Source organism: Leptonotus elevatus, chromosome 5 (assembly GCF_054856555.1).
Source record: "Leptonotus elevatus isolate MCC_2025b chromosome 5, RoL_Lele_1.0, whole genome shotgun sequence".
NCBI lineage: Eukaryota > Metazoa > Chordata > Actinopteri > Syngnathiformes > Syngnathidae > Leptonotus > Leptonotus elevatus.
In genome coordinates this window covers 22769774-22796915 of record NC_141243.1, presented here as the reverse complement: position 1 = coordinate 22796915, position 27142 = coordinate 22769774, and the positions used below count along the sequence as shown (strand labels likewise).

Below are 27142 nucleotides of genomic sequence, written 5' to 3'. Positions count from 1 at the left end.
TGGTCGTCTCCTTGCACGTTCTCCAGATTCTACAGCTTGGATGTCACCTCTCCTAATCCACTGGATGTGGTTCGAGGTCCGGCGGAGGCCCCTCTATGAGGTACACTTTCCCGGGTCTTCGTGACATCGCTTGTATTCGGCGTTCCTTCCTTTTTCAGCAGCGCCACCTGGCGGCCGGGAGGGACGAAATAGAACGAAAGTTACGTATGTAACTATGGTTCTGAGTCCCAAACAACTGCCAGGCTTGCTTGTCACTCAGGACACTCGTATTGGTTTGCGCTAGAAGGTTCTGAGAGACACGTTTCCGGCGACGCTCCTCCTTTATACATGAGGGTCACGTCAGCCGGAACAATAGACATATACTTTACGTCTATACTACAAAGTCGATCATCGAACTGCGGCCTAGAGTGTCCTGGTGCCAAGTGCACATATGGACACCATTGTGTTTAAACATGGTGTTCATTATGGTCAGTCCGTGGCGAGCACAGAAGTCCAATAACAAAACACCGCTTGGGTTTAGATCGGGAGGTCCGTTCCTCCCAATCACGCCCCTCCAGGTCTCACTGTCATTACCCACGTGAGCGTTGAAGTCCCCCAGCAGAACGAGGGAGTCCCCAGGGGGAGCGCTCTCCAGCATACCTTCCAAGGACTCCAGAAAGGTTGGGTACACTCTCTGAGCTGCTCGGTGCATAAGCACAAACAACAGTCAGTATCAGGGTCAACGGAGGGTCAGTGTCCTCCCATCGCTCCAAATGCGTCCTCCGTGCGCGTTTGTGCTAAATTGACTATATGCGATCGTTTCGCCTAAATGCTTCCCCCGCTTTTTGGTGACTTGTTGTGTATGTAAAGCTGACATTAGTAGTTTGTTTTCGTCTTGTGTGGCAGCCTGGCAGATTATTTAACAAGGGTTTTTTGACAGTTGCTGTCATATTTTCGGGACTGAAGTAACGTTCCAGATCGAACGGTTGACAATGTTACAATGAGAAAAAAAACGGAAGCCACCTCTGATATACTGTACTAACTTCACTTCACCATACATTGCAATCACAATTACATTAATTGCAGGAACAGATTTGAACAATATCATACTAAGATGCTGTTGAATTACTAAATCAAAGCTGCATTTGCCAGGAATCGAACCCGGGCCTCTCGCATGGAATGCAAGAATTCTACCACTGAACTACCAATGCTTCCTTCTCTTTCATGATTAGGCTAAAGACCTCGAGGAAGATAAAAGATTTGAGTGGCCGGTAACATGCCATTTTTTGGAATGTAGAGTGCAATTTTACAGGATGACACAAATAGAATAAGCCAAAATCATCACACGATAGTTCATAAACGAAAAACAATAGAAAAGTCTATCTTAGACATGTGTCACGCTGATATGAGACTTTTGCTTGATGGGGTATGATAACGAGAAAACAATGATGGTAATTAACTACACGTTGGGATCACAATCCATAATAATAACAATTGATTACGAGAAGTTGTGCATTGGCCGGGAATCGAACCCGGGCCTCCCACATGGCAAAAGAGAATTCTACCATTGAACTACCAATGCTTAATTCTGTTTACCCAATGGGTTGTACCTGTGTAAAGTGTAACGACCATTGCCAGTCACCCTCATTTTTTTTCTCCCTTCACTCAACATTTCACTCTTAGAAATATGCGCAAGGTCAACCTGGGGTGGGGCTGAGAGGTCTCCGCTCTCCCCCTTTCTACCTAAGCCAGAGACAGCCCAACAGAGATTACACCCTTTTGAAGTCAACCACCGGCCATGTCACCAGGATGTGAATGTTTGCTTTTCACCAGCCAGAACCACAGGTTTATGGCACCAAAGTATTTTATCGGAAAGCTCAATCTCCACCCCTGCCAAGTTTGCTTGAAAAACCATAAACAAAATTAACCAAAGGTCCGTTGGAATCCCGGTCAGTACATTCCAGCCATTTTTCAACTTTTTTATTCTTTTAGTAATACAAAGAACCACGAACATCGAATGTGGCGACATCAGATTATGAATAAATAAATGAGGATTTAGATTTTATTCGTTGCGTTTCTCCAAAACTGAAAGTAAACATAACGTGGTGCCCCTATAGGCGATTGAGGGAATTACGACTTCCTCAAGCGCTGATCAAATTGCTCGTTCGTCCAAAAGACAACATCAATTATCGCTACATAAGATAGACTGCATTGGCCGGGAATCGAACCCGGGCCTCTCACATGGGAAGCGAGAATTCTACCACTGAAACACCAATGCTTATTGCTCTTAGTCAACAGTCTGTCAAACCTCCACCAAGGTAAAACATTTTTGAAGGGACATGTCATTCTACTGTTCTTGGACTATTGTTACAATGTGTGTATTGCAATAATAATATATAATAATAACAATAATGATATATTGTGATACCAACACTGCAATAATGTTAGGGAACTGTATAATGTGATAACGATCCTTTGTGGTAACAACACTTGGAGATAACGGTTGACAATGTTACATTGAAAAATCAATAAAGAAGCCACCTCTGATATATTGCAGTAACTTCACTCGGCGATAACCATACATTGCATTCGCGATTACATTCATTGCAGGAGCAGAATTGAACAAATTCCTACTAAGCTGCTGTCACTTGACTAAATCTAAACTGCATTGGCCGGGAATCGAACCCGGGCCTCTCACATGGCAAGCGAGAATTCAACCACTGAACTACCAATGCTTAATGGTGTTTGCTGATCATAAAAAAAAATGGGTCGTCTGTCAGTGACAGTTCCAGGACTTAACCTTGTTCGTGAGTAGTGATGATTGACGGAAACGGGGTTTTGTTGTCCTGTGAGGGCGCTCCGCTCTTATTTGGATGCTACGGCAGGTTTCCGCGCATCCACCCAGCTTTTTGTGGCTTACAACAGCCCGAACGAAGGGGCTGCTGTATCCAAGCAACGGCTCTCACGTTGGATCGGGGAGGTGATTCAGCAGTCGTACCGGGTCCCTGGTCGTCCCCCTCCTCCTGGGGTGTGCAGTCACTCCACCAGTGGTGTGGCTACATCATCGGAAGTTCTGAAAGGAGTGTCATTGGAGGCTGCTTCCTGGTCGTCTCCTTGTGCGTTCTCCAGATTCTACAGCTTGGATGTCACCTCTCCTAATCCACTGGATGTGGTTCGAGGTCCGGCGGAGGCCCCTCTATGAGGTACACTTTCCCGGGTCTTCGTGACATCGCTTGTATTCGGCGTTCCTTACTTTTTCAGCAGCGCCACCTGGCGGCCGGGAGGGACGAAATAGAACGAAAGTTACGTATGTAACTATGGTTCTGAGTCCCAAACAACTGCCAGGCTTGCTTGTCACTCAGGACACTCGTATTGGTTTGCGCTAGAAGGTTCTGAGAGACACGTTTCCGGCGACGCTCCTCCTTTATACATGAGGGTCACGTCAGCCGGAACAATAGACATATACTTTACGTCTATACTACAAAGTCGATCATCGAACTGCGGCCTAGAGTGTCCTGGTGCCAAGTGCACATATGGACACCATTGTGTTTAAACATGGTGTTCATTATGGTCAGTCCGTGGCGAGCACAGAAGTCCAATAACAAAACACCGCTTGGGTTTTGATCGGGAGGTCCGTTCCTCCCAATCACGCCCCTCCAGGTCTCACTGTCATTACCCACGTGAGCGTTGAAGTCCCCCAGCAGAACGAGGGAGTCCCCAGGGGGAGCGCTCTCCAGCATACCTTCCAAGGACTCCAGAAAGGTTGGGTACTCTCTCTGAGCTGCTCGGTGCATAAGCACAAACAACAGTCAGTATCAGGGTCAACGGAGGGTCAGTGTCCTCCCATCGCTCCAAATGCGTCCTCCGTGCGCGTTTGTGCTAAATTGACTACATGCGATCGCTTCGCCTAAATGCTTCCCCCGCTTTTTGGTGACTTGTTGTGTATGTAAAGCTGACATTAGTAGTTTGTTTTCGTCTTGTGTGGCAGCCTGGCAGATTATTTAACAAGGGTTTTTTGACAGTTGCTGTCATATTTTCGGGACTGAAGTAACGTTCCAGATCGAACGGTTGACAATGTTACAATGAGAAAAAAAAATGGAAGCCACCTCTGATATACTGTACTAACTTCACTTCACCATACATTGCAATCACGATTACATTAATTGCAGGAACAGATTTGAACAATATCATACTAAGATGCTGTTGAATTACTAAATCAAAGCTGCATTTGCCAGGAATCGAACCCGGGCCTCTCGCATGGAATGCAAGAATTCTACCACTGAACTACCAATGGTTCCTTCTCTTTCATGATTAGGCTAAAGACCTCGAGGAAGATAAAAGATTTGAGTGGCCGGTAACATGCCATTTTTTGGAATGTAGAGTGCAATTTTACAGGATGACACAAATAGAATAAGCCAAAATCATCACACGATAGTTCATAAACGAAAAACAATAGAAAAGTCTATCTTAGACATGTGTCACGCTGATATGAGACTTTTGCTTGAGGGGGTATGATAACGAGAAAACAATGATGGTAAATAACTACACGTTGGGATCACAATCCATAATAATAACAATTGATTACGAGAAGTCGTGCATTGGCCGGGAATCGAACCCGGGCCTCCCACATGGCAAGCAAGAATTCTACCATTGAACTACCAATGCTTAATTCTGTTTACCCAATGGGTTGTACCTGTGTAAAGTGTAACGACCATTGCCAGTCACCCTCATTTTTTTTCTCCCTTCACTCAACATTTCACTCTTAGAAATATGCGCAAGGTCAACCTGGGGTGGGGCTGAGAGGTCTCCGCTCTCCCCCTTTCTACCTAAGCCAGAGACAGCCCAACAGAGATTACACCCTTTTGAAGTCAACCACCGGCCATGTCACCAGGATGTGAATGTTTGCTTTTCACCAGCCAGAACCACAGGTTTATGGCACCAAAGTATTTTATCGGAAAGCTCAATCTCCACCCCTGCCAAGTTTGCTTGAAAAACCATAAACAAAATTAACCAAAGGTCCGTTGGAATCCCGGTCAGTACATTCCAGCCATTTTTCAACTTTTTTATTATTTTAGTAATACAAAGAACCACGAACATCGAATGTGGGCGACATCAGATTATGAATAAATAAATGAGGATTTAGATTTTATTCGTTGCGTTTCTCCAAAACTGAAAGTAAACATAACGTGGTGCCCCTATAGGCGATTGAGGGAATTACGACTTCCTCAAGCGCTGATCAAATTGCTCGTTCGTCCAAAAGACAACATCAATTATCGCTACATAAGATAGACTGCATTGGCCGGGAATCGAACCCGGGCCTCTCACATGGGAAGCGAGAATTCTACCACTGAACAACCAATGCTTATTGCTCTTAGTCAACAGTCTGTCAAACCTCCACCAAGGTAAAACATTTTTGAAGGGACATGTCATTCTACTGTTCTTGGACTATTGTTACAATGTGTGTATTGCAATAATAATATATAATAATAACAATAATGATATATTGTGATACCAACACTGCAATAATGTTAAGGAACTGTATAATGTGATAACGATCCTTTGCGGTAACAACACTTGGAGATAACGGTTGACAATGTTACATTGAAAAATCAATAAAGAAGCCACCTCTGATATATTGCAGTAACTTCACTCGGCGATAACCATACATTGCATTCGCGATTACATTCATTGCAGGAGCAGAATTGAACAAATTCCTACTAAGCTGCTGTCACTTGACTAAATCTAAACTGCATTGGCCGGGAATCGAACCCGGGCCTCTCACATGGCAAGCGAGAATTCAACCACTGAACTACCAATGCTTAATGGTGTTTGCTGATCATAAAAAAAAATGGGTCGTCTGTCAGTGACAGTTCCAGGACTTAACCTTGTTCGTGAGTAGTGATGATTGACGGAAACGGGGTTTTGTTGTCCTGTGAGGGCGCTCCGCTCTTATTTGGATGCTACGGCAGGTTTCCGCGCATCCACCCAGCTTTTTGTGGCTTACAACAGCCCGAATGAAGGGGCTGCTGTATCCAAGCAACGGCTCTCACGTTGGATCGGGGAGGTGATTCAGCAGTCGTACCGGGTCCCTGGTCGTCCCCCTCCTCCTGGGGTGCGCAGTCACTCCACCAGGGGTGTGGCTACATCATCGGAAGTTCTGAAAGGAGTGTCATTGGAGGCTGCTTCCTGGTCGTCTCCTTGCACGTTCTCCAGATTCTACAGCTTGGATGTCACCTCTCCTAATCCACTGGATGTGGTTCGAGGTCCGGCGGAGGCCCCTCTATGAGGTACACTTTCCCGGGTCTTCGTGACATCGCTTGTATTCGGCGTTCCTTACTTTTTCAGCAGCGCCACCTGGCGGCCGGGAGGGACGAAATAGAACGAAAGTTACGTATGTAACTATGGTTCTATGAGTCCCAAACAACTGCCAGGCTTGCTTGTCACTCAGGACACTCGTATTGGTTTGCGCTAGAAGGTTCTGAGAGACACGTTTCCGGCGACGCTCCTCCTTTATACATGAGGGTCACGTCAGCCGGAACAATAGACGTATACTTTACGTCTATACTACAAAATCGATCATCGAACTGCGGCCTAGGGATTCCTGGTGCCAAGTGCACATATGGACACCATTGTGTTTAAACATGGTGTTCATTATGGTCAGTCCGTGGCGAGCACAGAAGTCCAATAACAAAACACCGCTTGGGTTTTGATCGGGAGGTCCGTTCCTCCCAATCACGCCCCTCCAGGTCTCACTGTCATTACCCACGTGAGCGTTGAAGTCCCCCAGCAGAACGAGGGAGTCCCCAGGGGGAGCGCTCTCCAGCATACCTTCCAAGGACTCCAGAAAGGTTGGGTACTCTCTCTGAGCTGCTGTTCGGTGCATAAGCACAAACAACAGTCAGTATCAGGGTCAACGGAGGGTCAGTGTCCTCCCATCGCTCCAAATGCGTCCTCCGTGCGCGTTTGTGCTAAATTGACTATATGCGATCGCTTCGCCTAAATGCTTCCCCCGCTTTTTGGTGGCTTGTTGTGTATGTAAAGCTGACATTAGTAGTTTGTTTTCGTCTTGTGTGGCAGCCTGGCAGATTATTTAACAAGGGTTGTTTGACAGTTGCTGTCATATTTTCGGGACTGAAGTAACGTTCCAGATCGAACGGTTGACAATGTTACAATGAGAAAAAAAAATGGAAGCCACCTCTGATATACTGTACTAACTTCACTTCACCATACATTGCAATCACAATTACATTAATTGCAGGAACAGATTTGAACAATATCATACTAAGATGCTGTTGAATTACTAAATCTAAGCTGCATTTGCCAGGAACCGAACCCTGGCCTCTCGCATGGAATGCAAGAATTCTACCACTGAACTACCAATGCTTCCTTCTCTTTCATGATTAGGCTAAAGACCTCGAGGAAGATAAAAGATTTGAGTGGCCGGTAACATGCCATTTTTTGGAATGTAGAGTGCAATTTTACAGGATGACACAAATAGAATAAGCCAAAATCATCACACGATAGTTCATAAACGAAAAACAATAGAAAAGTCTATCTTAGACATGTGTCACGCTGATATGAGACTTTTGCTTGAGGGGGTATGATAACGAGAAAACAATGATGGTAAATAACTACACGTTGGGATCACAATCCATAATAATAACAATTGATTACGAGAAGTTGTGCATTGGCCGGGAATCGAACCCGGGCCTCCCACATGGCAAAAGAGAATTCTACCATTGAACTACCAATGCTTAATTCTGTTTACCCAATGGGTTGTACCTGTGTAAAGTGTAACGACCATTGCCAGTCACCCTCATTTTTTTTCTCCCTTCACTCAACATTTCACTCTTAGAAATATGCGCAAGGTCAACCTGGGGTGGGGCTGAGAGGTCTCCGCTCTCCCCCTTTCTACCTAAGCCAGAGACAGCCCAACAGAGATTACACCCTTTTGAAGTCAACCACCGGCCATGTCACCAGGATGTGAATGTTTGCTTTTCACCAGCCAGAACCACAGGTTTATGGCACCAAAGTATTTTATCGGAAAGCTCAATCTACACCCCTGCCAAGTTTGCTTGAAACACCATAAACAAAATTAACCGAAGGTCCGTTGGAATCCCGGTCAGTACATTCCAGCCATTTTTCAACTTTTTTATTATTTTAGTAATACAAAGAACCACGAACATCGAATGTGGCGACTTCAGATTATGAATAAATAAATGAGGATTTAGATTTTATTCGTTGCGTTTCTCCAAAACTGAAAGTAAACATAACGTGGTGCCCCTATAGGCGATTGAGGGAATTACGACTTCCTCAAGCGCTGATCAAATTGCTCGTTCGTCCAAAAGACAACATCAATTATCGCTACATAAGATAGACTGCATTGGCCGGGAATCGAACCCGGGCCTCTCACATGGGAAGCGAGAATTCTACCACTGAACAACCAATGCTTATTGCTCTTAGTCAACAGTCTGTCAAACCTCCACCAAGGTAAAACATTTTTGAAGGGACATGTCATTCTACTGTTCTTGGACTATTGTTACAATGTGTGTATTGCAATAATAATATATAATAATAACAATAATGATATATTGTGATACCAACACTGCAATAATGTTAAGGAACTGTATAATGTGATAACGATCCTTTGCGGTAACAACACTTGGAGATAACGGTTGACAATGTTACATTGAAAAATCAATAAAGAAGCCACCTCTGATATATTGCAGTAACTTCACTCGGCGATAACCATACATTGCATTCGCGATTACATTCATTGCAGGAGCAGAATTGAACAAATTCCTACTAAGCTGCTGTCACTTGACTAAATCTAAACTGCATTGGCCGGGAATCGAACCCGGGCCTCTCACATGGCAAGCGAGAATTCAACCACTGAACTACCAATGCTTAATGGTGTTTGCTGATCATAAAAAAAAATGGGTCGTCTGTCAGTGACAGTTCCAGGACTTAACCTTGTTCGTGAGTAGTGATGATTGACGGAAACGGGGTTTTGTTGTCCTGTGAGGGCGCTCCGCTCCTATTTGGATGCTACGGCAGGTTTCCGCGCATCCACCCAGCTTTTTGTGGCTTACAACAGCCCGAACGAAGGGGCTGCTGTATCCAAGCAACGCCTCTCACGTTGGATCGGGGAGGTGATTCAGCAGTCGTACCAGGTCCCTGGTCGTCCCCCTCCTCCTGGGGTGCGCAGTCACTCCACCAGGGGTGTGGCTACATCATCGGAAGTTCTGAAAGGAGTGTCATTGGAGGCTGCTTCCTGGTCGTCTCCTTGCACGTTCTCCAGATTCTACAGCTTGGATGTCACCTCTCCTAATCCACTGGATGTGGTTCGAGGTCCGGCGGAGGCCCCTCTATGAGGTACACTTTCCCGGGTCTTCGTGACATCGCTTGTATTCGGCGTTCCTTCCTTTTTCAGCAGCGCCACCTGGCGGCCGGGAGGGACGAAATAGAACGAAAGTTACGTATGTAACTATGGTTCTGAGTCCCAAACAACTGCCAGGCTTGCTTGTCACTCAGGACACGCGTATTGGTTTGCGCTAGAAGGTTCTGAGAGACACGTTTCCGGCGACGCTCCTCCTTTATACATGAGGGTCACGTCAGCCGGAACAATAGACATATACTTTACGTCTATACTACAAAGTCGATCATCGAACTGCGGCCTAGAGTGTCCTGGTGCCAAGTGCACATATGGACACCATTGTGTTTAAACATGGTGTTCATTATGGTCAGTCCGTGGCGAGCACAGAAGTCCAATAACAAAACACCGCTTGGGTTTAGATCGGGATGTCCGTTCCTCCCAATCACGCCCCTCCAGGTCTCACTGTCATTACCCACGTGAGCGTTGAAGTCCCCCAGCAGAACGAGGGAGTCCCCAGGGGGAGCGCTCTCCAGCATACCTTCCAAGGACTCCAGAAAGGTTGGGTACACTCTCTGAGCTGCTCGGTGCATAAGCACAAACAACAGTCAGTATCAGGGTCAACGGAGGGTCAGTGTCCTCCCATCGCTCCAAATGCGTCCTCCGTGCGCGTTTGTGCTAAATTGACTATATGCGATCGTTTCGCCTAAATGCTTCCCCCGCTTTTTGGTGACTTGTTGTGTATGTAAAGCTGACATTAGTAGTTTGTTTTCGTCTTGTGTGGCAGCCTGGCAGATTATTTAACAAGGGTTTTTTGACAGTTGCTGTCATATTTTCGGGACTGAAGTAACGTTCCAGATCGAACGGTTGACAATGTTACAATGAGAAAAAAAACGGAAGCCACCTCTGATATACTGTACTAACTTCACTTCACCATACATTGCAATCACAATTACATTAATTGCAGGAACAGATTTGAACAATATCATACTAAGATGCTGTTGAATTACTAAATCGAAGCTGCATTTGCCAGGAATCGAACCCGGGCCTCTCGCATGGAATGTAAGAATTCTACCACTGAACTACCAATGCTTCCTTCTCTTTCATGATTAGGCTAAAGACCTCGAGGAAGATAAAAGATTTGAGTGGCCGGTAACATGCCATTTTTTGGAATGTAGAGTGCAATTTTACAGGATGACACAAATAGAATAAGCCAAAATCATCACACGATAGTTCATAAACGAAAAACAATAGAAAAGTCTATCTTAGACATGTGTCACGCTGATATGAGACTTTTGCTTGAGGGGGTATGATAACGAGAAAACAATGATGGTAATTAACTACACGTTGGGATCACAATCCATAATAATAACAATTGATTACGAGAAGTTGTGCATTGGCCGGGAATCGAACCCGGGCCTCCCACATGGCAAAAGAGAATTCTACCATTGAACTACCAATGCTTAATTCTGTTTACCCAATGGGTTGTACCTGTGTAAAGTGTAACGACCATTGCCAGTCACCCTCATTTTTTTTCTCCCTTCACTCAACATTTCACTCTTAGAAATATGCGCAAGGTCAACCTGGGGTGGGGCTGAGAGGTCTCCGCTCTCCCCCTTTCTACCTAAGCCAGAGACAGCCCAACAGAGATTACACCCTTTTGAAGTCAACCACCGGCCATGTCACCAGGATGTGAATGTTTGCTTTTCACCAGCCAGAACCACAGGTTTATGGCACCAAAGTATTTTATCGGAAAGCTCAATCTCCACCCCTGCCAAGTTTGCTTGAAAAACCATAAACAAAATTAACCAAAGGTCCGTTGGAATCCCGGTCAGTACATTCCAGCCATTTTTCAACTTTTTTATTATTTTAGTAATACAAAGAACCACGAACATCGAATGTGGCGACATCAGATTATGAATAAATAAATGAGGATTTAGATTTTATTCGTTGCGTTTCTCCAAAACTGAAAGTAAACATAACGTGGTGCCCCTATAGGCGATTGAGGGAATTACGACTTCCTCAAGCGCTGATCAAATTGCTCGTTCGTCCAAAAGACAACATCAATTATCGCTACATAAGATAGACTGCATTGGCCGGGAATCGAACCCGGGCCTCTCACATGGGAAGCGAGAATTCTACCACTGAACAACCAATGCTTATTGCTCTTAGTCAACAGTCTGTCAAACCTCCACCAAGGTAAAACATTTTTGAAGGGACATGTCATTCTACTGTTCTTGGACTATTGTTACAATGTGTGTATTGCAATAATAATATATAATAATAACAATAATGATATATTGTGATACCAACACTGCAATAATGTTAAGGAACTGTATAATGTGATAACGATCCTTTGTGGTAACAACACTTGGAGATAACGGTTGACAATGTTACATTGAAAAATCAATAAAGAAGCCACCTCTGATATATTGCAGTAACTTCACTCGGCGATAACCATACATTGCATTCGCGATTACATTCATTGCAGGAGCAGAATTGAACAAATTCCTACTAAGCTGCTGTCACTTGACTAAATCTAAACTGCATTGGCCGGGAATCGAACCCGGGCCTCTCACATGGCAAGCGAGAATTCAACCACTGAACTACCAATGCTTAATGGTGTTTGCTGATCATAAAAAAAAATGGGTCGTCTGTCAGTGACAGTTCCAGGACTTAACCTTGTTCGTGAGTAGTGATGATTGACGGAAACGGGGTTTTGTTGTCCTGTGAGGGCGCTCCGCTCTTATTTGGATGCTACGGCAGGTTTCCACGCATCCACCCAGCTTTTTGTGGCTTACAACAGCCCGAACGAAGGGGCTGCTGTATCCAAGCAACGGCTCTCACGTTGGATCGGGGAGGTGATTCAGCAGTCGTACCGGGTCCCTGGTCGTCCCCCTCCTCCTGGGGTGCGCAGTCACTCCACCAGTGGTGTGGCTACATCATCGGAAGTTCTGAAAGGAGTGTCATTGGAGGCTGCTTCCTGGTCGTCTCCTTGTGCGTTCTCCAGATTCTACAGCTTGGATGTCACCTCTCCTAATCCACTGGATGTGGTTCGAGGTCCGGCGGAGGCCCCTCTATGAGGTACACTTTCCCGGGTCTTCGTGACATCGCTTGTATTCGGCGTTCCTTACTTTTTCAGCAGCGCCACCTGGCGGCCGGGAGGGACGAAATAGAACGAAAGTTACGTATGTAACTATGGTTCTGAGTCCCAAACAACTGCCAGGCTTGCTTGTCACTCAGGACACTCGTATTGGTTTGCGCTAGAAGGTTCTGAGAGACACGTTTCCGGCGACGCTCCTCCTTTATACATGAGGGTCACGTCAGCCGGAACAATAGACATATACTTTACGTCTATACTACAAAGTCGATCATCGAACTGCGGCCTAGAGTGTCCTGGTGCCAAGTGCACATATGGACACCATTGTGTTTAAACATGGTGTTCATTATGGTCAGTCCGTGGCGAGCACAGAAGTCCAATAACAAAACACCGCTTGGGTTTTGATCGGGAGGTCCGTTCCTCCCAATCACGCCCCTCCAGGTCTCACTGTCATTACCCACGTGAGCGTTGAAGTCCCCCAGCAGAACGAGGGAGTCCCCAGGGGGAGCGCTCTCCAGCATACCTTCCAAGGACTCCAGAAAGGTTGGGTACTCTCTCTGAGCTGCTCGGTGCATAAGCACAAACAACAGTCAGTATCAGGGTCAACGGAGGGTCAGTGTCCTCCCATCGCTCCAAATGCGTCCTCCGTGCGCGTTTGTGCTAAATTGACTACATGCGATCGCTTCGCCTAAATGCTTCCCCCGCTTTTTGGTGACTTGTTGTGTATGTAAAGCTGACATTAGTAGTTTGTTTTCGTCTTGTGTGGCAGCCTGGCAGATTATTTAACAAGGGTTTTTTGACAGTTGCTGTCATATTTTCGGGACTGAAGTAACGTTCCAGATCGAACGGTTGACAATGTTACAATGAGAAAAAAAAATGGAAGCCACCTCTGATATACTGTACTAACTTCACTTCACCATACATTGCAATCACGATTACATTAATTGCAGGAACAGATTTGAACAATATCATACTAAGATGCTGTTGAATTACTAAATCAAAGCTGCATTTGCCAGGAATCGAACCCGGGCCTCTCGCATGGAATGCAAGAATTCTACCACTGAACTACCAATGGTTCCTTCTCTTTCATGATTAGGCTAAAGACCTCGAGGAAGATAAAAGATTTGAGTGGCCGGTAACATGCCATTTTTTGGAATGTAGAGTGCAATTTTACAGGATGACACAAATAGAATAAGCCAAAATCATCACACGATAGTTCATAAACGAAAAACAATAGAAAAGTCTATCTTAGACATGTGTCACGCTGATATGAGACTTTTGCTTGAGGGGGTATGATAACGAGAAAACAATGATGGTAAATAACTACACGTTGGGATCACAATCCATAATAATAACAATTGATTACGAGAAGTCGTGCATTGGCCGGGAATCGAACCCGGGCCTCCCACATGGCAAGCAAGAATTCTACCATTGAACTACCAATGCTTAATTCTGTTTACCCAATGGGTTGTACCTGTGTAAAGTGTAACGACCATTGCCAGTCACCCTCATTTTTTTTCTCCCTTCACTCAACATTTCACTCTTAGAAATATGCGCAAGGTCAACCTGGGGTGGGGCTGAGAGGTCTCCGCTCTCCCCCTTTCTACCTAAGCCAGAGACAGCCCAACAGAGATTACACCCTTTTGAAGTCAACCACCGGCCATGTCACCAGGATGTGAATGTTTGCTTTTCACCAGCCAGAACCACAGGTTTATGGCACCAAAGTATTTTATCGGAAAGCTCAATCTCCACCCCTGCCAAGTTTGCTTGAAAAACCATAAACAAAATTAACCAAAGGTCCGTTGGAATCCCGGTCAGTACATTCCAGCCATTTTTCAACTTTTTTATTATTTTAGTAATACAAAGAACCACGAACATCGAATGTGGCGACATCAGATTATGAATAAATAAATGAGGATTTAGATTTTATTCGTTGCGTTTCTCCAAAACTGAAAGTAAACATAACGTGGTGCCCCTATAGGCGATTGAGGGAATTACGACTTCCTCAAGCGCTGATCAAATTGCTCGTTCGTCCAAAAGACAACATCAATTATCGCTACATAAGATAGACTGCATTGGCCGGGAATCGAACCCGGGCCTCTCACACGGGAAGCGAGAATTCTACCACTGAACAACCAATGCTTATTGCTCTTAGTCAACAGTCTGTCAAACCTCCACCAAGGTAAAACATTTTTGAAGGGACATGTCATTCTACTGTTCTTGGACTATTGTTACAATGTGTGTATTGCAATAATAATATATAATAATAACAATAATGATATATTGTGATACCAACACTGCAATAATGTTAAGGAACTGTATAATGTGATAACGATCCTTTGCGGTAACAACACTTGGAGATAACGGTTGACAATGTTACATTGAAAAATCAATAAAGAAGCCACCTCTGATATATTGCAGTAACTTCACTCGGCGATAACCATACATTGCATTCGCGATTACATTCATTGCAGGAGCAGAATTGAACAAATTCCTACTAAGCTGCTGTCACTTGACTAAATCTAAACTGCATTGGCCGGGAATCGAACCCGGGCCTCTCACATGGCAAGCGAGAATTCAACCACTGAACTACCAATGCTTAATGGTGTTTGCTGATCATAAAAAAAAATGGGTCGTCTGTCAGTGACAGTTCCAGGACTTAACCTTGTTCGTGAGTAGTGATGATTGACGGAAACGGGGTTTTGTTGTCCTGTGAGGGCGCTCCGCTCTTATTTGGATGCTACGGCAGGTTTCCGCGCATCCACCCAGCTTTTTGTGGCTTACAACAGCCCGAATGAAGGGGCTGCTGTATCCAAGCAACGGCTCTCACGTTGGATCGGGGAGGTGATTCAGCAGTCGTACCGGGTCCCTGGTCGTCCCCCTCCTCCTGGGGTGCGCAGTCACTCCACCAGGGGTGTGGCTACATCATCGGAAGTTCTGAAAGGAGTGTCATTGGAGGCTGCTTCCTGGTCGTCTCCTTGCACGTTCTCCAGATTCTACAGCTTGGATGTCACCTCTCCTAATCCACTGGATGTGGTTCGAGGTCCGGCGGAGGCCCCTCTATGAGGTACACTTTCCCGGGTCTTCGTGACATCGCTTGTATTCGGCGTTCCTTACTTTTTCAGCAGCGCCACCTGGCGGCCGGGAGGGACGAAATAGAACGAAAGTTACGTATGTAACTATGGTTCTATGAGTCCCAAACAACTGCCAGGCTTGCTTGTCACTCAGGACACTCGTATTGGTTTGCGCTAGAAGGTTCTGAGAGACACGTTTCCGGCGACGCTCCTCCTTTATACATGAGGGTCACGTCAGCCGGAACAATAGACGTATACTTTACGTCTATACTACAAAATCGATCATCGAACTGCGGCCTAGGGATTCCTGGTGCCAAGTGCACATATGGACACCATTGTGTTTAAACATGGTGTTCATTATGGTCAGTCCGTGGCGAGCACAGAAGTCCAATAACAAAACACCGCTTGGGTTTTGATCGGGAGGTCCGTTCCTCCCAATCACGCCCCTCCAGGTCTCACTGTCATTACCCACGTGAGCGTTGAAGTCCCCCAGCAGAACGAGGGAGTCCCCAGGGGGAGCGCTCTCCAGCATACCTTCCAAGGACTCCAGAAAGGTTGGGTACTCTCTCTGAGCTGCTGTTCGGTGCATAAGCACAAACAACAGTCAGTATCAGGGTCAACGGAGGGTCAGTGTCCTCCCATCGCTCCAAATGCGTCCTCCGTGCGCGTTTGTGCTAAATTGACTATATGCGATCGCTTCGCCTAAATGCTTCCCCCGCTTTTTGGTGGCTTGTTGTGTATGTAAAGCTGACATTAGTAGTTTGTTTTCGTCTTGTGTGGCAGCCTGGCAGATTATTTAACAAGGGTTGTTTGACAGTTGCTGTCATATTTTCGGGACTGAAGTAACGTTCCAGATCGAACGGTTGACAATGTTACAATGAGAAAAAAAAATGGAAGCCACCTCTGATATACTGTACTAACTTCACTTCACCATACATTGCAATCACAATTACATTAATTGCAGGAACAGATTTGAACAATATCATACTAAGATGCTGTTGAATTACTAAATCTAAGATGCATTTGCCAGGAACCGAACCCTGGCCTCTCGCATGGAATGCAAGAATTCTACCACTGAACTACCAATGCTTCCTTCTCTTTCATGATTAGGCTAAAGACCTCGAGGAAGATAAAAGATTTGAGTGGCCGGTAACATGCCATTTTTTGGAATGTAGAGTGCAATTTTACAGGATGACACAAATAGAATAAGCCAAAATCATCACACGATAGTTCATAAACGAAAAACAATAGAAAAGTCTATCTTAGACATGTGTCACGCTGATATGAGACTTTTGCTTGAGGGGGTATGATAACGAGAAAACAATGATGGTAAATAACTACACGTTGGGATCACAATCCATAATAATAACATTTGATTACGAGAAGTTGTGCATTGGCCGGGAATCGAAGCCGGGCCTCCCACATGGCAAGCGAGAATTCTACCATTGAACTACCAATGCTTAATTCTGTTTACCCAATGGGTTGTACCTGTGTAAAGTGTAATGACTATTGCCAGTCACCCTCATTTTTTTTCTCCCTTCACTCAACATTTCACTCTTAGAAATATGCGCAAGGTCAACCTGGGGTGGGGCTGAGAGGTCTCCGCTCTCCCCCTTTCTACCTAAGCCAGAGACAGCCCAACAGAGATTACACCCTTTTGAAGTCAACCACCGGCCATGTCACCAGGATGTGAATGTTTGCTTTTCACCAGCCAGAACCACAGGTTTATGGCACCAAAGTATTTTATCGGAAAGCTCAATCTCCACCCCTGCCAAGTTTGCTTGAAAAACCATAAACAAAATTAACCAAAGGTCCGTTGGAATCCCGGTCAGTACATTCCAGCCATTTTTCAACTTTTTTATTCTTTTAGTAATACAAAGAACCACGAACATCGAATGTGGCGACTTCAGATTATGAATAAATAAATGAGGATTTAGATTTTATTCGTTGCGTTTCTCCAAAACTGAAAGTAAACATAACGTGGTGCCCCTATAGGCGATTGAGGGAATTACGACTTCCTCAAGCGCTGATCAAATTGCTCGTTCGTCCAAAAGACAACATCAACTATCGCTACATAAGATAGACTGCATTGGCCGGGAATCGAACCCGGGCCTCTCACATGGGAAGCGAGAATTCTACCACTGAACAACCAATGCTTATTGCTCTTAGTCAACAGTCTGTCAAACCTCCACCAAGGTAAAACATTTTTGAAGGGACATGTCATTCTACTGTTCTTGGACTATTGTTACAATGTGTGTATTGCAATAATAATATATAATAATAACAATAATGATATATTGTGATACCAACACTGCAATAATGTTAAGGAACTGTATAATGTGATAACGATCCTTTGCGGTAACAACACTTGGAGATAACGGTTGACAATGTTACATTGAAAAATCAATAAAGAAGCCACCTCTGATATATTGCAGTAACTTCACTCGGCGATAACCATACATTGCATTCGCGATTACATTCATTGCAGGAGCAGAATTGAACAAATTCCTACTAAGCTGCTGTCACTTGATTAAATCTAAACTGCATTGGCCGGGAATCGAACCCGGGCCTCTCACATGGCAAGCGAGAATTCAACCACTGAACTACCAATGCTTAATGGTGTTTGCTGATCATAAAAAAAAATGGGTCGTCTGTCAGTGACAGTTCCAGGACTTAACCTTGTTCGTGAGTAGTGATGATTGACGGAAACGGCGTTTTGTTGTCCTGTGAGGGCGCTCCGCTCTTATTTGGATGCTACGGCAGGTTTCCGCGCATCCACCCAGCTTTTTGTGGCTTACAACAGCCCGAATGAAGGGGCTGCTGTATCCAAGCAACGGCTCTCACGTTGGATCGGGGAGGTGATTCAGCAGTCGTACCGGGTCCCTGGTCGTCCCCCTCCTCCTGGGGTGCGCAGTCACTCCACCAGGGGTGTGGCTACATCATTGGAAGTTCTGAAAGAGGTGTCATTGGAGGCTGCTTCCTGGTCGTCTCCTTGCACGTTCTCCAGATTCTACAGCTTGGATGTCACTTCTCCTAATCCACTGGATGTGGTTCGAGGTCCGGCGGAGGCCCCTCTATGAGGTACACTTTCCCGGGTCTTCGTGACATCGCTTGTATTCGGCGTTCCTTCCTTTTTCAGCAGCGCCACCTGGCGGCCGGGAGGGACGAAATAGAACGAAAGTTACGTATGTAACTATGGTTCTATGAGTCCCAAACAACTGCCAGGCTTGCTTGTCACTCAGGACACTCGTATTGGTTTGCGCTAGAAGGTTCTGAGAGACACGTTTCCGGCGACGCTCCTTTATACATGAGGGTCACGTCAGCCGGAACAATAGACGTATACTTTACGTCTATACTACAAAGTCGATCATCGAACTGCGGCCTAGAGTGTCCTGGTGCCAAGTGCACATATGGACACCATTGTGTTTAAACATGGTGTTCATTATGGTCAGTCCGTGGCGAGCACAGAAGTCCAATAACAAAACACCGCTTGGGTTTTGATCGGGAGGTCCGTTCCTCCCAATCACGCCCCTCCAGGTCTCACTGTCATTACCCACGTGAGCGTTGAAGTCCCCCAGCAGAACGAGGGAGTCCCCAGGGGGAGCGCTCTCCAGCATACCTTCCAAGGACTCCAGAAAGGTTGGGTACTCTCTCTGAGCTGCTGTTCGGTGCATAAGCACAAACAACAGTCAGTATCAGGGTCAACGGAGGGTCAGTGTCCTCCCATCGCTCCAAATGCGTCCTCCGTGCGCGTTTGTGCTAAATTGACTATATGCAATCGCTTCGCCTAAATGCTTCCCCCGCTTTTTGGTGACTTGTTGTGTATGTAAAGCTGACATTAGTAGTTTGTTTTCGTCTTGTGTGGCAGCCTGGCAGATTATTTAACAAGGGTTTTTTGACAGTTGCTGTCATATTTTCGGGACTGAAGTAACGTTCCAGATCGAACGGTTGACAATGTTACAATGAGAAAAAAAAATGGAAGCCACCTCTGATATACTGTACTAACTTCACTTCACCATACATTGCAATCACAATTACATTAATTGCAGGAACAGATTTGAACAATATCATACTTCGATGCTGTTGAATTACTAAATCTAAGCTGCATTTGCCAGGTATCGAACCCGGGCCTCTCGCATGGAATGCAAGAATTCTACCACTGAACTACCAATGCTTCCTTCTCTTTCATGATTAGGCTAAAGACCTCGAGGAAGATAAAAGATTTGAGTGGCCGGTAACATGCCATTTTTTGGAATGTAGAGTGCAATTTTACAGGATGACACAAATAGAATAAGCCAAAATCATCACACGATAGTTCATAAACGAAAAACAATAGAAAAGTCTATCTTAGACATGTGTCACGCTGATATGAGACTTTTGCTTGAGGGGGTATGATAACGAGAAAACAATGATGGTAAATAACTACACGTTGGGATCACAATCCATAATAATAACATTTGATTACGAGAAGTTGTGCATTGGCCGGGAATCGAACCCGGGCCTCCCACATGGCAAGCGAGAATTCTACCATTGAACTACCAATGCTTAATTCTGTTTACCCAATGGGTTGTACCTGTGTAAAGTGTAACGACTATTGCCAGTCACCCTCATTTTTTTTCTCCCTTCACTCAACATTTCACTCTTAGAAATATGCGCAAGGTCAACCTGGGGTGGGGCTGAGAGGTCTCCGCTCTCCCCCTTTCTACCTAAGCCAGAGACAGCCCAACAGAGATTACACCCTTTTGAAGTCAACCACCGGCCATGTCACCAGGATGTGAATGTTTGCTTTTCACCAGCCAGAACCACAGGTTTATGGCACCAAAGTATTTTATCGGAAAGCTCAATCTCCACCCCTGCCAAGTTTGCTTGAAAAACCATAAACAAAATTAACCAAAGGTCCGTTGGAATCCCGGTCAGTACATTCCAGCCATTTTTCAACTTTTTTATTATTTTAGTAATACAAAGAACCACGAACATCGAATGTGGTGACTTCAGATTATGAATAAATAAATGAGGATTTAGATTTTATTCGTTGCGTTTCTCCAAAACTGAAAGTAAACATAACGTGGTGCCCCTATAGGCGATTGAGGGAATTACGACTTACTCAAGTGCTGATCAAATTGCTCGTTCGTCCAAAAGACAACATCAACTATCGCTACATAAGATAGACTGCATTGGCCGGGAATCGAACCCGGGCCTCTCACATGGGAAGCGAGAATTCTACCACTGAACAACCAATGCTTATTGCTCTTAGTCAACAGTCTGTCAAACCTCCACCAAGGTAAAACATTTTTGAAGGGACATGTCATTCTACTGTTCTTGGACTATTGTTACAATGTGTGTATTGCAATAATAATATATAATAATAACAATAATGATATATTGTGATACCAACACTGCAATAATGTTAAGGAACTGTATAATGTGATAACGATCCTTTGCGGTAACAACACTTGGAGATAACGGTTGACAATGTTACATTGAAAAATCAATAAAGAAGCCACCTCTGATATATTGCAGTAACTTCACTCGGCGATAACCATACATTGCATTCGCGATTACATTCATTGCAGGAGCAGAATTGAACAAATTCCTACTAAGCTGCTGTCACTTGATTAAATCTAAACTGCATTGGCCGGGAATCGAACCCGGGCCTCTCACATGGCAAGCGAGAATTCAACCACTGAACTACCAATGCTTAATGGTGTTTGCTGATCATAAAAAAAAATGGGTCGTCTGTCAGTGACAGTTCCAGGACTTAACCTTGTTCGTGAGTAGTGATGATTGACGGAAACGGGGTTTTGTTGTCCTGTGAGGGCGCTCCGCTCTTATTTGGATGCTACGGCAGGTTTCCGCGCATCCACCCAGCTTTTTGTGGCTTACAACAGCCCGAATGAAGGGGCTGCTGTATCCAAGCAACGCCTCTCACGTTGGATCGGGGAGGTGATTCAGCAGTCGTACCGGGTCCCTGGTCGTCCCCCTCCTCCTGGGGTGCGCAGTCACTCCACCAGGGGTGTGGCTACATCATCGGAAGTTCTGAAAGGAGTGTCATTGGAGGCTGCTTCCTGGTCGTCTCCTTGCACGTTCTCCAGATTCTACAGCTTGGATGTCACCTCTCCTAATCCACTGGATGTGGTTCGAGGTCCGGCGGAGGCCCCTCTATGAGGTACACTTTCCCGGGTCTTCGTGACATCGCTTGTATTCGGCGTTCCTTCCTTTTTCAGCAGCGCCACCTGGCGGCCGGGAGGGACGAAATAGAACGAAAGTTACGTATGTAACTATGGTTCTATGAGTCCCAAACAACTGCCAGGCTTGCTTGTCACTCAGGACACTCGTATTGGTTTGCGCTAGAAGGTTCTGAGAGACACGTTTCCGGCGACGCTCCTCCTTTATACATGAGGGCCACGTCAGCCGGAACAATAGACGTATACTTTACGTCTATACTACAAAATCGATCATCGAACTGCGGCCTAGGGATTCCTGGTGCCAAGTGCACATATGGACACCATTGTGTTTAAACATGGTGTTCATTATGGTCAGTCCGTGGCGAGCACAGAAGTCCAATAACAAAACACCGCTTGGGTTTTGATCGGGAGGTCCGTTCCTCCCAATCACGCCCCTCCAGGTCTCACTGTCATTACCCACGTGAGCGTTGAAGTCCCCCAGCAGAACGAGGGAGTCCCCAGGGGGAGCGCTCTCCAGCATACCTTCCAAGGACTCCAGAAAGGTTGGGTACTCTCTCTGAGCTGCTGTTCGGTGCATAAGCACAAACAACAGTCAGTATCAGGGTCAACGGAGGGTCAGTGTCCTCCCATCGCTCCAAATGCGTCCTCCGTGCGCGTTTGTGCTAAATTGACTATATGCGATCGCTTCGCCTAAATGCTTCCCCCGCTTTTTGGTGACTTGTTGTGTATGTAAAGCTGACATTAGTAGTTTGTTTTCGTCTTGTGTGGCAGCCTGGCAGATTATTTAACAAGGGTTTTTTGACAGTTGCTGTCATATTTTCGGGACTGAAGTAACGTTCCAGATCGAACGGTTGACAATGTTACAATGAGAAAAAAAAATGGAAGCCACCTCTGATATACTGTACTAACTTCACTTCACCATACATTGCAATCACAATTACATTAATTGCAGGAACAGATTTGAACAATATCATACTAAGATGCTGTTGAATTACTAAATCTAAGATGCATTTGCCAGGAACCGAACCCGGGCCTCTCGCATGGAATGCAAGAATCCTACCACTGAACTACCAATGCTTCCTTCTCTTTCATGATTAGGCTAAAGACCTCGAGGAAGATAAAAGATTTGAGTGGCCGGTAACATGCCATTTTTTGGAATGTAGAGTGCAATTTTACAGGATGACACAAATAGAATAAGCCAAAATCATCACACGATAGTTCATAAACGAAAAACAATAGAAAAGTCTATCTTAGACATGTGTCACGCTGATATGAGACTTTTGCTTGAGGGGGTATGATAACGAGAAAACAATGATGGTAAATAACTACACGTTGGGATCACAATCCATAATAATAACATTTGATTACGAGAAGTTGTGCATTGGCCGGGAATCGAACCCGGGCCTCCCACATGGCAAGCGAAAATTCTACCATTGAACTACCAATGCTTAATTCTGTTTACCCAATGGGTTGTACCTGTGTAAAGTGTAACGACCATTGCCAGTCACCCTCATTTTTTTTCTCCCTTCACTCAACATTTCACTCTTAGAAATATGCGCAAGGTCAACCTGGGGTGGGGCTGAGAGGTCTCCGCTCTCCCCCTTTCTACCTAAGCCAGAGACAGCCCAACAGAGATTACACCCTTTTGAAGTCAACCACCGGCCATGTCACCAGGATGTGAATGTTTGCTTTTCACCAGCCAGAACCACAGGTTTATGGCACCAAAGTATTTTATCGGAAAGCTCAATCTCCACCCCTGCCAAGTTTGCTTGAAAAACCATAAACAAAATTAACCAAAGGTCCGTTGGAATCCCGGTCAGTACATTCCAGCCATTTTTCAACTTTTTTATTCTTTTAGTAATACAAAGAACCACGAACATCGAATGTGGCGACTTCAGATTATGAATAAATAAATGAGGATTTAGATTTTATTCGTTGCGTTTCTCCAAAACTGAAAGTAAACATAACGTGGTGCCCCTATAGGCGATTGAGGGAATTACGACTTCCTCAAGCGCTGATCAAATTGCTCGTTCGTCCAAAAGACAACATCAATTATCGCTACATAAGATAGACTGCATTGGCCGGGAATCGAACCCGGGCCTCTCACATGGGAAGCGAGAATTCTACCACTGAACAACCAATGCTTATTGCTCTTAGTCAACAGTCTGTCAAACCTCCACCAAGGTAAAACATTTTTGAAGGGACATGTCATTCTACTGTTCTTGGACTATTGTTACAATGTGTGTATTGCAATAATAATATATAATAATAACAATAATGATATATTGTGATACCAACACTGCAATAATGTTAAGGAACTGTATAATGTGATAACGATCCTTTGCGGTAACAACACTTGGAGATAACGGTTGACAATGTTACATTGAAAAATCAATAAAGAAGCCACCTCTGATATATTGCAGTAACTTCACTCGGCGATAACCATACATTGCATTCGCGATTACATTCATTGCAGGAGCAGAATTGAACAAATTCCTACTAAGCTGCTGTCACTTGACTAAATCTAAACTGCATTGGCCGGGAATCGAACCCGGGCCTCTCACATGGCAAGCGAGAATTCAACCACTGAACTACCAATGCTTAATGGTGTTTGCTGATCATAAAAAAAATGGGTCGTCTGTCAGTGACAGTTCCAGGACTTAACCTTGTTCGTGAGTAGTGATGATTGACGGAAACGGGGTGTTGTTGTCCTGTGAGGGCGCTCCGCTCTTATTTGGATGCTACGGCAGGTTTCCGCGCATCCACCCAGCTTTTTGTGGCTTACAACAGCCCGAATGAAGGGGCTGCTGTATCCAAGCAACGCCTCTCACGTTGGATCGGGGAGGTGATTCAGCAGTCGTACCGGGTCCCTGGTCGTCCCCCTCCTCCTGGGGTGCGCAGTCACTCCACCAGGGGTGTGGCTACATCATTGGAAGTTCTGAAAGGAGTGTCATTGGAGGCTGCTTCCTGGTCGTCTCCTTGCACGTTCTCCAGATTCTACAGCTTGGATGTCACTTCTCCTAATCCACTGGATGTGGTTCGAGGTCCGGCGGAGGCCCCTCTATGAGGTACACTTTCCCGGGTCTTCGTGACATCGCTTGTATTCGGCGTTCCTTCCTTTTTCAGCAGCGCCACCTGGCGGCCGGGAGGGACGAAATAGAACGAAAGTTACGTATGTAACTATGGTTCTATGAGTCCCAAACAACTGCCAGGCTTGCTTGTCACTCAGGACACTCGTATTGGTTTGCGCTAGAAGGTTCTGAGAGACACGTTTCCGGCGACGCTCCTTTATACATGAGGGTCACGTCAGCCGGAACAATAGACGTATACTTTACGTCTATACTACAAAGTCGATCATCGAACTGCGGCCTAGAGTGTCCTGGTGCCAAGTGCACATATGGACACCATTGTGTTTAAACATGGTGTTCATTATGGTCAGTCCGTGGCGAGCACAGAAGTCCAATAACAAAACACCGCTTGGGTTTTGATCGGGAGGTCCGTTCCTCCCAATCACGCCCCTCCAGGTCTCACTGTCATTACCCACGTGAGCGTTGAAGTCCCCCAGCAGAACGAGGGAGTCCCCAGGGGGAGCGCTCTCCAGCATACCTTCCAAGGACTCCAGAAAGGTTGGGTACTCTCTCTGAGCTGCTGTTCGGTGCATAAGCACAAACAACAGTCAGTATCAGGGTCAACGGAGGGTCAGTGTCCTCCCATCGCTCCAAATGCGTCCTCCGTGCGCGTTTGTGCTAAATTGACTATATGCAATCGCTTCGCCTAAATGCTTCCCCCGCTTTTTGGTGACTTGTTGTGTATGTAAAGCTGACATTAGTAGTTTGTTTTCGTCTTGTGTGGCAGCCTGGCAGATTATTTAACAAGGGTTTTTTGACAGTTGCTGTCATATTTTCGGGACTGAAGTAACGTTCCAGATCGAACGGTTGACAATGTTACAATGAGAAAAAAAAATGGAAGCCACCTCTGATATACTGTACTAACTTCACTTCACCATACATTGCAATCACAATTACATTAATTGCAGGAACAGATTTGAACAATATCATACTTCGATGCTGTTGAATTACTAAATCTAAGCTGCATTTGCCAGGTATCGAACCCGGGCCTCTCGCATGGAATGCAAGAATTCTACCACTGAACTACCAATGCTTCCTTCTCTTTCATGATTAGGCTAAAGACCTCGAGGAAGATAAAAGATTTGAGTGGCCGGTAACATGCCATTTTTTGGAATGTAGAGTGCAATTTTACAGGATGACACAAATAGAATAAGCCAAAATCATCACACGATAGTTCATAAACGAAAAACAATAGAAAAGTCTATCTTAGACATGTGTCACGCTGATATGAGACTTTTGCTTGAGGGGGTATGATAACGAGAAAACAATGATGGTAAATAACTACACGTTGGGATCACAATCCATAATAATAACATTTGATTACGAGAAGTTGTGCATTGGCCGGGAATCGAACCCGGGCCTCCCACATGGCAAGCGAGAATTCTACCATTGAACTACCAATGCTTAATTCTGTTTACCCAATGGGTTGTACCTGTGTAAAGTGTAACGACTATTGCCAGTCACCCTCATTTTTTTTCTCCCTTCACTCAACATTTCACTCTTAGAAATATGCGCAAGGTCAACCTGGGGTGGGGCTGAGAGGTCTCCGCTCTCCCCCTTTCTACCTAAGCCAGAGACAGCCCAACAGAGATTACACCCTTTTGAAGTCAACCACCGGCCATGTCACCAGGATGTGAATGTTTGCTTTTCACCAGCCAGAACCACAGGTTTATGGCACCAAAGTATTTTATCGGAAAGCTCAATCTCCACCCCTGCCAAGTTTGCTTGAAAAACCATAAACAAAATTAACCAAAGGTCCGTTGGAATCCCGGTCAGTACATTCCAGCCATTTTTCAACTTTTTTATTATTTTAGTAATACAAAGAACCACGAACATCGAATGTGGTGACTTCAGATTATGAATAAATAAATGAGGATTTAGATTTTATTCGTTGCGTTTCTCCAAAACTGAAAGTAAACATAACGTGGTGCCCCTATAGGCGATTGAGGGAATTACGACTTCCTCAAGCGCTGATCAAATTGCTCGTTCGTCCAAAAGACAACATCAACTATCGCTACATAAGATAGACTGCATTGGCCGGGAATCGAACCCGGGCCTCTCACATGGGAAGCGAGAATTCTACCACTGAACAACCAATGCTTATTGCTCTTAGTCAACAGTCTGTCAAACCTCCACCAAGGTAAAACATTTTTGAAGGGACATGTCATTCTACTGTTCTTGGACTATTGTTACAATGTGTGTATTGCAATAATAATATATAATAATAACAATAATGATATATTGTGATACCAACACTGCAATAATGTTAAGGAACTGTATAATGTGATAACGATCCTTTGCGG

General features: G+C 45.1%; 26 non-coding genes across 26 annotated transcripts; all 26 read right to left on the bottom strand.

Annotated features, from left to right (window-relative positions):
• Window positions 1-1490: 1490 nt before the first annotated feature.
• trnag-gcc (transfer RNA glycine (anticodon GCC)) lies at window positions 1491-1561 on the bottom strand. Its single transcript has one exon. It is a non-coding gene; the product is annotated as a tRNA-Gly (tRNA).
• Window positions 1562-2186: 625 nt separating this feature from the next.
• On the bottom strand, window positions 2187-2257 carry trnag-ccc (transfer RNA glycine (anticodon CCC)). The gene has a single exon. It is a non-coding gene; the product is annotated as a tRNA-Gly (tRNA).
• A 386-nt stretch (window positions 2258-2643) lies between these two features.
• Window positions 2644-2714, bottom strand: trnag-gcc (transfer RNA glycine (anticodon GCC)). The gene has a single exon. It is a non-coding gene; the product is annotated as a tRNA-Gly (tRNA).
• A 1859-nt stretch (window positions 2715-4573) lies between these two features.
• On the bottom strand, window positions 4574-4644 carry trnag-gcc (transfer RNA glycine (anticodon GCC)). The gene has a single exon. It is a non-coding gene; the product is annotated as a tRNA-Gly (tRNA).
• A 626-nt stretch (window positions 4645-5270) lies between these two features.
• trnag-ccc (transfer RNA glycine (anticodon CCC)) lies at window positions 5271-5341 on the bottom strand. Its single transcript has one exon. It is a non-coding gene; the product is annotated as a tRNA-Gly (tRNA).
• Window positions 5342-5727: 386 nt separating this feature from the next.
• Window positions 5728-5798, bottom strand: trnag-gcc (transfer RNA glycine (anticodon GCC)). The gene has a single exon. It is a non-coding gene; the product is annotated as a tRNA-Gly (tRNA).
• Window positions 5799-7662: 1864 nt separating this feature from the next.
• trnag-gcc (transfer RNA glycine (anticodon GCC)) lies at window positions 7663-7733 on the bottom strand. The gene has a single exon. It is a non-coding gene; the product is annotated as a tRNA-Gly (tRNA).
• A 625-nt stretch (window positions 7734-8358) lies between these two features.
• On the bottom strand, window positions 8359-8429 carry trnag-ccc (transfer RNA glycine (anticodon CCC)). The gene has a single exon. It is a non-coding gene; the product is annotated as a tRNA-Gly (tRNA).
• Window positions 8430-8815: 386 nt separating this feature from the next.
• trnag-gcc (transfer RNA glycine (anticodon GCC)) lies at window positions 8816-8886 on the bottom strand. Its single transcript has one exon. It is a non-coding gene; the product is annotated as a tRNA-Gly (tRNA).
• Window positions 8887-10744: 1858 nt separating this feature from the next.
• Window positions 10745-10815, bottom strand: trnag-gcc (transfer RNA glycine (anticodon GCC)). The gene has a single exon. It is a non-coding gene; the product is annotated as a tRNA-Gly (tRNA).
• Window positions 10816-11440: 625 nt separating this feature from the next.
• trnag-ccc (transfer RNA glycine (anticodon CCC)) lies at window positions 11441-11511 on the bottom strand. Its single transcript has one exon. It is a non-coding gene; the product is annotated as a tRNA-Gly (tRNA).
• Window positions 11512-11897: 386 nt separating this feature from the next.
• On the bottom strand, window positions 11898-11968 carry trnag-gcc (transfer RNA glycine (anticodon GCC)). Its single transcript has one exon. It is a non-coding gene; the product is annotated as a tRNA-Gly (tRNA).
• A 1859-nt stretch (window positions 11969-13827) lies between these two features.
• Window positions 13828-13898, bottom strand: trnag-gcc (transfer RNA glycine (anticodon GCC)). The gene has a single exon. It is a non-coding gene; the product is annotated as a tRNA-Gly (tRNA).
• Window positions 13899-14523: 625 nt separating this feature from the next.
• trnag-ccc (transfer RNA glycine (anticodon CCC)) lies at window positions 14524-14594 on the bottom strand. Its single transcript has one exon. It is a non-coding gene; the product is annotated as a tRNA-Gly (tRNA).
• A 386-nt stretch (window positions 14595-14980) lies between these two features.
• trnag-gcc (transfer RNA glycine (anticodon GCC)) lies at window positions 14981-15051 on the bottom strand. The gene has a single exon. It is a non-coding gene; the product is annotated as a tRNA-Gly (tRNA).
• Window positions 15052-16915: 1864 nt separating this feature from the next.
• trnag-gcc (transfer RNA glycine (anticodon GCC)) lies at window positions 16916-16986 on the bottom strand. The gene has a single exon. It is a non-coding gene; the product is annotated as a tRNA-Gly (tRNA).
• A 625-nt stretch (window positions 16987-17611) lies between these two features.
• Window positions 17612-17682, bottom strand: trnag-ccc (transfer RNA glycine (anticodon CCC)). The gene has a single exon. It is a non-coding gene; the product is annotated as a tRNA-Gly (tRNA).
• Window positions 17683-18068: 386 nt separating this feature from the next.
• On the bottom strand, window positions 18069-18139 carry trnag-gcc (transfer RNA glycine (anticodon GCC)). Its single transcript has one exon. It is a non-coding gene; the product is annotated as a tRNA-Gly (tRNA).
• A 1861-nt stretch (window positions 18140-20000) lies between these two features.
• On the bottom strand, window positions 20001-20071 carry trnag-gcc (transfer RNA glycine (anticodon GCC)). The gene has a single exon. It is a non-coding gene; the product is annotated as a tRNA-Gly (tRNA).
• Window positions 20072-20696: 625 nt separating this feature from the next.
• On the bottom strand, window positions 20697-20767 carry trnag-ccc (transfer RNA glycine (anticodon CCC)). Its single transcript has one exon. It is a non-coding gene; the product is annotated as a tRNA-Gly (tRNA).
• Window positions 20768-21153: 386 nt separating this feature from the next.
• trnag-gcc (transfer RNA glycine (anticodon GCC)) lies at window positions 21154-21224 on the bottom strand. Its single transcript has one exon. It is a non-coding gene; the product is annotated as a tRNA-Gly (tRNA).
• Window positions 21225-23088: 1864 nt separating this feature from the next.
• trnag-gcc (transfer RNA glycine (anticodon GCC)) lies at window positions 23089-23159 on the bottom strand. Its single transcript has one exon. It is a non-coding gene; the product is annotated as a tRNA-Gly (tRNA).
• Window positions 23160-23784: 625 nt separating this feature from the next.
• Window positions 23785-23855, bottom strand: trnag-ccc (transfer RNA glycine (anticodon CCC)). The gene has a single exon. It is a non-coding gene; the product is annotated as a tRNA-Gly (tRNA).
• Window positions 23856-24241: 386 nt separating this feature from the next.
• trnag-gcc (transfer RNA glycine (anticodon GCC)) lies at window positions 24242-24312 on the bottom strand. The gene has a single exon. It is a non-coding gene; the product is annotated as a tRNA-Gly (tRNA).
• Window positions 24313-26172: 1860 nt separating this feature from the next.
• Window positions 26173-26243, bottom strand: trnag-gcc (transfer RNA glycine (anticodon GCC)). The gene has a single exon. It is a non-coding gene; the product is annotated as a tRNA-Gly (tRNA).
• A 625-nt stretch (window positions 26244-26868) lies between these two features.
• trnag-ccc (transfer RNA glycine (anticodon CCC)) lies at window positions 26869-26939 on the bottom strand. The gene has a single exon. It is a non-coding gene; the product is annotated as a tRNA-Gly (tRNA).
• Window positions 26940-27142: the final 203 nt, after the last annotated feature.